Source organism: Tiliqua scincoides, chromosome 5, assembly GCF_035046505.1.
Source record: "Tiliqua scincoides isolate rTilSci1 chromosome 5, rTilSci1.hap2, whole genome shotgun sequence".
Lineage (NCBI taxonomy): Eukaryota > Metazoa > Chordata > Lepidosauria > Squamata > Scincidae > Tiliqua > Tiliqua scincoides.
This window is the reverse complement of record NC_089825.1, coordinates 43,735,968-43,745,633: the sequence shown is the minus strand read 5'-3', so window position 1 is coordinate 43,745,633 and position 9,666 is coordinate 43,735,968. Positions and strand designations below refer to the sequence as shown.

The following is a 9,666-nucleotide window of genomic DNA, read 5'->3' as shown; positions in this document are numbered from 1 at the left end:
AAATAGGAAGATGCTGTCTACTGAATCAGATCAGATCAGGCCTGGAAAGGGGGCAGAATCCGGAGCAGGCTTCCACTGTATCCTCCCAATATTACATGAGGCTGTTTGAACTTGCATCTGCTATTTAGTATGTGCAGGTCTGAGTAGCCCCATAGAAGAAATATCCTCTTTCCCCAAGGAGGCCTCTAGCCTGCTCCAAAGCTGCAGTGGCTAAGGGAGGCCATGAAGCACTACTGCACTAGCACAGTTTAGGTTTGGGCTGTTAGTCATATACTTCCTTTTGCCTCTTCTTCAATACAGAATTATGTATTTATTTTAGATACTTATTTTCATCTGGAAATGCCCATGACTAAAATTTCACAAACAGTGCTTTGCATTATTTGATTCTGTTCTTTAAAAAAAGAAAAGAAAAAGAAAGTGGCATTGAAAGAAATCATAATGCTTATCAGTATTGGAAAGACTATATTCCTTTGGCTGTCACAACTGCAACATTCTATGAAACTTTTAAGTGAGCAGTTTGACAAACGGAGATAATGATATTGCATATTTATAAATGAAACATGGGATGAATAAAATATGGGCGGTGCATTAAGATGCAGTTTCTGGAATAAGACATGAATGTTTGAAAAAAGGGCTATCTTATTGTGCCAAATCCTTTTTGTCTCTTTTTGTCTTCCCCTTGGATTTTGTTGTAGAACTTCATCACAGTTCAGTGTAATGATAAAATGAATGATGATGTTGCAGCCAGATCATGCTTTTACCAAAGCACGGTTAGTTTTTGATGTCCACTCTGTATTTTTGTTCAAAATGCCTTCATGAGTTGTGTTTTTATGCTTGATATGCTGATATGTGCAATGTTGATACAGAGAGTTTAAGAACATAAGAACAGCCCCACTGGATCAGGCCATAGGCCCTTCTAGTCCAGCTTCCTGTATCTCACAGCAGCCACACCAAATGCCCCAGGGAGCACACCTGATAACAAGAGACCTGCATCCTGGTGCCCTCCCTTGCATGTAACATAGCCCATTTCTAAAATCAGGAGGTTGCACATGCACATCATGGCTTGTAACCCATAATGGATTTTTCCTCCAGAAACTTGTCCAACCCCCTTTTAAAGGCATCCAGGCCAGTTGCCGTCACCACATCCTGTGGCAAGGAGTTCCACAGACCAACCACATGCTGAGTAAAGAAATATTTCCTTTTGTCTGTCCCAACTCTCCCAACACTCAATTTTAGTGGATGTCCCCTGGTTCTGGTGCTATGTGAGAGTGTAAAGAGCATCTTATTATTATTAACAGTATTTATCACATGTCCTCCCAACAAATCTGCAGGCTGAGAAATAGTGGCTCAGTGCAGAAGCAAAATGCAAAACTATTATTTCTTTATGCTAAACCATGGTTTTATGTTATGCTTGAATCCGGACTGTCCTGTAAACAAGTATCTTAAACAAACCAGTTTCTCACAAACCAGTTTGAAGGTGGTTTGCAAACCATGGTTTGTGCTAGTGTCCTGTTAAGTATAATTTCAGTGCAATTCATTGACAAACCACAGCTAGGGCCAATGCTTCAAGATGCTGCTGCACAATGGAAATGGGAGTGAATTTATGAGCTTATGAAAATGAGTCCTGAGCAACTGGGAAACAATATCAGAAAAACAACTATATCATAGCTTGCATGCTGTACATCTCGAACCTCAAACCACGGCACAGATTTTTTAACTATGATTGTGTCTGAACTCAGCCAGTGGCTTGGTCAAAGCAGTCTAGCAAGTCTTCTGTCTGCCTGGAGATTTGAGTTCTGCGATCTCACATGTCCAAACGTATATTTTTCTTATCTACAATTTAGTCTAGCCGGCAGCATTTCAGGTACACTCTGATGTGCATGCTGGTATTTATATGATGAAAGATCAACTGAGTCATAGGACAAGCAATTTCATGGGATTGGCTTGCCACTTGTTAACAAGTGTCACATGAAACTATTTCCTGATATCCGTCTGGCAGCCAAATTGCATATTTCATTCCTCAGTCTCTTATTGGCTTGCTTTGTTCCTTCTAAATCAACTGTTTTGACAACATTAGCCTGTGTTTTATTTCAAACAGATGTGTGTGTCTGTTTTGATAATATCCTCTCTTTGGGAGGAGATTCATTTTTGACAAGACTCTGCCATCAATCATTTGTAAAGACAGGGGAGAAGGTAGGTTAGAGCTGACATTTTCATGGATGGTCAAGAGAGTGTCCCCTATTTACAGAATGCCTCTGTTCAGGTTACTGTTTCCACAGCCATCTGCAGGTGTTAATTGTGTTCTCCATGGATGAATTTTGACTTAGGCGTTAAACCTGACATGAAATGTTTGAGGAGCTGCCCACCTGAAAAAATTCTAATTCTGCAAAATGACCTGCTCTAGTGTTTGAAATTTTGGATAGCATTTGATTTTTAAATGCCTTGTATGGCAGCATCTCAGAGGCAGCAATTTGCCTGCTTGCCTAGCCTGCAATCCTACCCACACTTTCTTGAGAATAAGCCCCATTTAACAAAATAGGACTTACTTCTGAGTAGACCTTGTTAGGATTGTGCCCCTAGTTGGTCTTGTATGATTCTGGCTTGCTATCCCCAAGCTGGGCTCCTGTCCATGTCCTCCATGCCTCTCTTTGGTTTCTTCTCTTTTTCTCCACAGAGCTCTGGAAGATAAAAAGGTTTTAATGTCTTGTGCAACTCCATCCTTTAAGCTGTTTTGGCTTAGGGCCCCTAACTCAGAATTTCAAAACTGAATAGCAAACCACAGACTTGCTAGCACCATCAAGAGAAGAAAGGAATAGCCTGACTTGTTTGTGTTAAAGACATCCCTTAACAGCTAATAGTTTAAAAAGAAAGAATTCATTGGTATTAGCTCTTCTATTGCTTGGAGCTGTGGGACTGAAAATGAAATTGCACTGGGGAGGGGAAAAAGGAGAACTGCACAGTTCTGCTTGCATGTTCTTCCTTCTGATGAATAAAATATGATAGTGACTTGAAAGCTATATTAGTAGATATTCTTGCTTCAACCAGGGTTAGGAAGTTTGCTTCAACCAGGGTTAGGAAGTTATGTATGGTACACTCGTTATGGTGACTGCTTCTGTTTGGTCAAAAACTGGTAACTGGTCACTGACAATAAGTAAGGGCCAAACTGCACATGACATTAAGCCTGTCAACACTGGAACTGAACTGCAAGCATCTCTCCTTTTTTTAAAAGCAGCAATTGCTGGTGGCCCGATCCTGCTTAGGACTGCAGCATGTTGCTGGGAGAGGAAGAGGCAGCTTGATTCAGAGTGCATTGTTACTACTAGTCTTGTTGTCAACAGCCACTGTTATCTGCAGCCTACGGGGGAGGGGGGGATTCTTACATGAAGCCACACCATGTAGATTTTGCACATCTGGATTTGCTGCATAGGAATCCAGTGCAGGACTTAGGTGTTGAAGAATGTTAGCTTTGAATGTTCAAAGCCTAAATGTTTCTAGCTTCCTAGCTCTGCAGTAATGCTTATTAACATGTAGCCACTAACCTCGATGACTTTAAAAGAAAATTGGATCAAACATAGAGAGAACAAGTCTATCGGTTTGAGATGGATGCACTCTCTTGTGTTCATCTTGTATTAACTTTAATAAAATTGCCACAAAATCATTTCATCTTCCAACCCAGGTGGGATTCAGAACAGTCCTTCCCAGGAACTGTCCAAACTCCTCTTTGCTTATGGTATTGATTCTTTCAGCAGCAGCAACAGAGAGCTGGGATGACTATGGAGGGTTCTTTCCTTCTTATCCATATTCTCCTAGTGCAGCTATTTTCAACCAGTGTGCTGCAGCACATTGGTGTGTCGCAAATGGTCTGCAAGTGTGCCACAGGAGTTTGGGGGAGGATCATTTATCAGTAGGCCATTGGGGGATGTGAATCCCCCACCAGCAGTCTGGCGTGCCTTATCAGTTGTCAAAAAACTGATGGCGTGCCTTGACAGTTTTAGCACCTTGTCTGTGTGCCTTGATATGAAAAAGGTTGTAAATTACTGTCCTAGTGGGAGAAGGCAGTGAGGGCCCAATCCTATCCAACTTTCCAGCACTGGTGCAGCTGCAATACAGCTTTGAGAGAAGGAAACAAATGTTCCCATACCTTGAGGAGGCCTCTGTGACTGCCTTCCCACCATAGGATGCAGTGCACACCCCATTGGCACAGCTGCACCAGCACTAGAAAATTGAATAGGATTGAGCCCTTACTCCCTCTTTGCTCTTACCCTTTCATGGTGAATGTCCTGACAAGGCAGGGTCCTCAGCAAGTTAGGAAGACTGGCACCATAGCTGCTGGGTGTAATTCCCTGAAAAAACTACAAATTCCAGCAGCCAAATTGTTTTTGTTCTGATTGCAGGATTGAGTTTCTTAAGAAAGGAAGTTGGATTTTTGAGGTGCAAACCCTTTATGGTACAAACTCTCTTGTTTGCAAAGTCTCAGTGCATGTTTGTAAATATTGTAATCAAGTTCTTTTTTAAAAATTATTTTTATTTTTTAAGCTTTTTTTCTTTCACTGAAATTGCAAGGCCCTGACTCAGGCTGTTTTATGAATCTTACAGCACATTCCTATGCATGCTTAGTCAGAAGTAAGTCCCATTGTACTCAATGGAGCCTAGTCCCAGGAAAGCGTACGTAGGTTTGCAGCTTTAATATGTAGTTCTGCTCACACATTTTAAAAAAATGAACATGGGAAATAAACCACTTGTCAGATAGAAAGAATGACAGTAAAAGTTTGTTGTGATGGGGAGGGGTAAAAATAAACCTTTAGAAAGCAAACTGGGGAAGAGGATAAGGGCATTGCTTGATACAGGATAGTCTTTCAAAATAAATGTGGTTGTCAGGTGAATTGGGAGCCATAACAAGAAAGACCCAAACTTCCAAACGCAAACTAATGAAGTAATTTCAAGTGAGATGAACTCAAAGGAAAAAGATTCTACTATGGTTAAAGAAGCAGATATCGCCTTGACTTAGATGTTTGCATTCATGTTGCTACGTCCTGTTAGTTTTCATGACCAGTGTCGCTGTGCTTTCTGCATGCTTCAGCTATGTTCTTAATTTGGAATTATGAACATTATGCAATAAAATATACACAGTTTAATAATTAAGTAAGTCATGCCTGTCCCCAGTTGTACAATATGCAATGACTTCTCTCCAAACTCCCAATAGCGACCTACTATCACTAGATAGCTAAGAGCTACCAAACTCCCAGTTGTTCTCTGTAGTCACTTCTGTTCTCTGCCCACCTCCCACGGCCTTAGATTCCAGGAGGGCTGCCAACTCAAATTGAAGCTGTTGTTAGAGATTTATTTTCCAACCGGATGTAATATTGGAAATTCCTGAAGGCTGTGTTAAAATCTCTAGGATTGCTGTCAGAAGTTTGATGCTGATTCATGGAGATTCCAGGACAATCCTGGGTTGGGACTGACAACCCAAGATTTCAACCAAGATTTAGGTTTACATCTCACCCTTATCTTGTTTGGAGAATGGGCAGAATATTAAAAGGGCAGTATCTCCCCCCCCCCCCAAGACTCTGGCAAAGAAAGAAAGCTAGCCCACCCTCTAGCCAGCTCCTGGAAACCTGAAGTCCAACCAACCCTGCTGATGAAGAAATGTAGAGAACTACTTGCAGCATAGTAATAATACTCAGCATGAACAATGCTGTATTAAACAAATTCTAAGAAAAGGTTGAGCTAACAGGACAGTAAAAGGAGAATGTTGGAGATAAATATGCGAGGCAGCTCAGGTTTAGACTCATGACCCAGTTTTTACTCTTGTTCCTCCTGTTCCTCCTGTTTGGGATTTTAAGAGCTACAAGCTGTCTGTGCCATGTGACAGAGAGCCTGGCTCCTACTTTAGCAAGATGCTGCTACTTGGCTTCTTGCAGTTCTAGATTATTAAATTCATGTGAAAACTTGAGTGAGTGAATCAGAAAATATGTTAGTGTGGTTGAATATGCAAGCCCTTGGGTAAACAGTGGGATAAATATAGTTGATAGCTTTGAGTGCATTAGCTTGGAAAACTGAAGGTCTTTCTGACTGAACACTGACTTTCAGCATGTTGTCCTTCTCACCTCTTTGGCTGAGACTGTATTGTATGGAATAATTTGTGTGTTTATCCGTGTGTTTATGGGGGGGGGGTCCCTTGAGGATACCATCTTTGCACTAATACTGCTGTGGATTGTGCCTTGTAAGCAGAAGGAAAAAGTTTGTGTCAGGAGCCAGAAGGCTTGAACTGTCTCAGACATTGGCTGCCTGTACCACTGGAGCTTCTAGGTGTAGCAAAAAAATTCAGGAAGTTCCAGCTTGGACATTTGCACAGAGATGCAGAATTCTCCTGGGCAAGGGATGTATTCAGGATATCATTTTCTGTTTTGGTTCAAGTTCATCAATATTTTTAAAGTTTGTTTGATCACTTTGAAATGTGGTTTGGCCACAAGCTCAGACTGGAGTCCTTACCTGGGAGTAACCTTCATTGAACCTAGTGGGATTTACTTATAAGTTCATGTGCCTCAAATTACATTTTTCATCTGGTTTAGATATTTCATGCAGAATAATATCAATTCCTTAGGTTTACCATGTAACTCTATAGCAGGGGTGTTCAAAGTTTTTGGCAGGAGGGCCACATCATCTCTCTGACACTGTGTTGGGGGGCCAGGGGAAGAAAATAATTAATTTACATTTAAAATTTGAATAAGTTTACATAAGTTTACAGAAATGAATATATTAAAGGTGAACTTATATGAATGAATGAAGTTCTTGCAGTAGCTCAAGGCCTATAAAAGGCCTTGCACAAAGTAAGTCTTGCCATTCCATTGCTGCTGCTACTGCATCAACAGATGTCAAACAGCAAGTAGTGGAGGAAGCCCTCATCCCTCAGCTCACGCAAGAGGTCAAACAGTTGCCCTCATGCTGAGAGCAGTTGTGTTGGGCCAGTGTGGGCTCCAACAAATATCCAGAGGGCCAGAGGCTCATTGGAGACAGGGCTCCCTGAGGGCCACACTGAGAGGCCTTGAGGGCCACAAGTGACCCCAGGGCCAGGGTTTGGGCACTCCTGCTCTATAGAATGAGCACAGTGATAACTATGTAACTCGAGACAAACATTTATGTTTTAACTATTTTTGAATTTTTACAGGATTTTTCTTTACAGACAAATATATACCACAAGATAAAAACCAGGAAAATAAAACACTGATCACTAATTAAATCATCAAACTTTTGAAAACTGAATGTCTGTTTGTTGAGCCACTTCTTCTGAACTGGTTGCCACTGCTTGCATTTAGAGATTTGTTTAAGGTTCAGATTGATCAAGGCAACCTTTGTTCTATTCTGTGAATCCTGTTCACACTTACCTGACTGTAAATTCCATGGAAATCAGCAGGTTTATTTCTGAGTACATATAGCTAGACAGTGACTTGTGTTCTAAGATATTTTAACATCAGTTTCAGTTCACTAAAAACAAAAAGTATTTGAATAATTGGGAATACTAGGACAGAAGAGGTTAAATAATGCAACCCCAACCTTTTTAGGAGCAGCTGAAACTATTTTTGTCATCCAACTGGTTATGTCCCAAAATCCCAGAGATGTCATAAGCCCAAGCATTGAATTCTTGTATCACAAACTCAGAGAAGGAAGAAATAAGGCCATTCATGACGAAAAGGAAAGTAAAGAAAAGGGAGAAAGAGAGAACTACATTCCCCATTTCTTATGTCTCCATAAAACTGAAATGGTGGTGATTGTTGAATACTGAGCTGCAGCTTTTTCCCTTCAGCGGTATGCTAGTGAAGTTCCATCCTTCCTATGTCAGTGATGTGTCTTCCATCCCTCCCTAAATGAAATTAAATTTTTTACAAGCTAGGCTTTTGTGGTCAAATCTTCTTACTGACGTTTAAGAGATTGGGAAAGCGATGAATGTTTTCAACATTCAGTAAGACCTTTTTCCCACAAACATGTCATATTTTTAACCTTCGTGGCTATTATTTATGTTTCATATGATTCCACTAGCACAGGAGAGACCTGCAGAGTTTCATCTGAATTTAGTGACTAAACGTTGAAGGTTGAAGACTGAAGAGAAATGCTGGGGGGAAAAGGTTGCTTAACAGCACACTGCTGTAACATTTGTTGATATTTCTCTTTCTCTTCACCTCCAAGATTTTTTATAAGTAGTTTTGAAAGGTAGTATTTTTCAGAGTCTATTTTAGTAGGAAAAAGTGGTTTTGATTTTATCCTCTGTTCCCAGAGGAAGCAAAAGTGCAAAATATGAGAGGAGAAAATTAAGTCCTCAGAGTTGGAGAAGATATAAGGGCAAGGGTCCCCAGACTGCAGCCCGTGGGTCACAGCCAGTCCACCAACACATTTTCACCAGCCCACTTTCACTAGCAAAGCTGTAACTACATGTGCCCCCCCACTCCTTCCTCTTCTCCGCCCACCCCTGCACCCACCACCACCCACTTTATCCTTCTGCTGGATAAACAAACTATTGGGCTGAGTTGCTCTTGCCAAGAGCACAGCTAAGAGAGACAGCAAGCAGCCTCCCAGTGGAAAATACATCAAACATTTTTTTCTTCTATTGTAAACATCTGTTGGCATCTTTCAGTCTTGGAAGACTATGGTATCGCGCTCTGAATAGTGGTTCCAGAACAGTGTCCTTTCCAGTGCGCGAAGCCTGGGTAAGGTAGATATGGAGGATAGACTGTTACCCATGCAGCAAATCCCCACTCTCCACGTCGCTGAAATGGTCCAATGGAAAGGCAGAGGCCAATACGGTTGGTTCCAGCGGCATCGCAGGAGTTGCCAGAGCATGACTGTGTACAGCCGCGAACTGCCTCAGGGACTCCGGCTCCAGATTTTGCGAGGTTGACTCCTGAAGCCTTTTCCAAAACTGGATGTAGCCACAAGGCAGTGGAGGTTTGGGATCAGAGTTTTCCTTCTCTCAGATGAGCTGCCTTCCCAGACCAATGAGTCCCATCTACCCAGTGGCTGTTTAGTCGCCTCTTACAACAAGTACAGCCAAACTGAGGGCCTATTTTTGTCCCCAGCCCCCAGGGGTAAAAAATATGGAATGCTTCACGAATTTGCATGTCATCCTTGCTCAGGCGCCATGCTAATCTTCTCTGTATCGTTCCAATTTTAGTATATGTGCTGCCAAAGCGAGCACATATTGTGCTCTATTGTAAAAATGATGTACAAAATGTATGTATTTTCTATTTATGACCTGCCCTGGCCTACCATAGGACTGTCTAATATAGTTCTGGCAGCTGAAAATTGGGGATCTCAGTGTGATTTGGATTGGAGGGGAGCTACATGTCCATTTGGAAAAACTATATATTGGTGAATTGTTTGCCTAATTTCACTCCTACTTACAGTCTGTAGGCACTGATGGAAGTTTTCGTCACTCATACAACACAAGCCTATTTCCTCAAAAGTAAGTCTGTTGTGTTTAGTGGGATTTATTCCCAGGAAATGGTGCATAGGATCTGTAGCCTTAGTGCAATCCTGTACATGTCTACTCAGAATTAAGTCTGATAGAGTTCAATGGGACATCATCCCAGGTAAATGTGTATAGGTTTGCAACCTTATTTATTTTTCAAGCTTTGTTTTTGGGAAATTCCCAAATTTGGGAGGATTAATAAG

At 41.4% G+C, this 9,666-nt stretch overlaps 1 non-coding gene across 1 annotated transcript; it reads right to left on the bottom strand.

Moving 5' to 3' along the window:
* Window positions 1–9,083: 9,083 nt before the first annotated feature.
* LOC136654875 (U6 spliceosomal RNA) lies at window positions 9,084–9,190 on the bottom strand. The gene has a single exon (XR_010794622.1). It is a non-coding gene; the product is annotated as a U6 spliceosomal RNA (small nuclear RNA).
* Window positions 9,191–9,666: the final 476 nt, after the last annotated feature.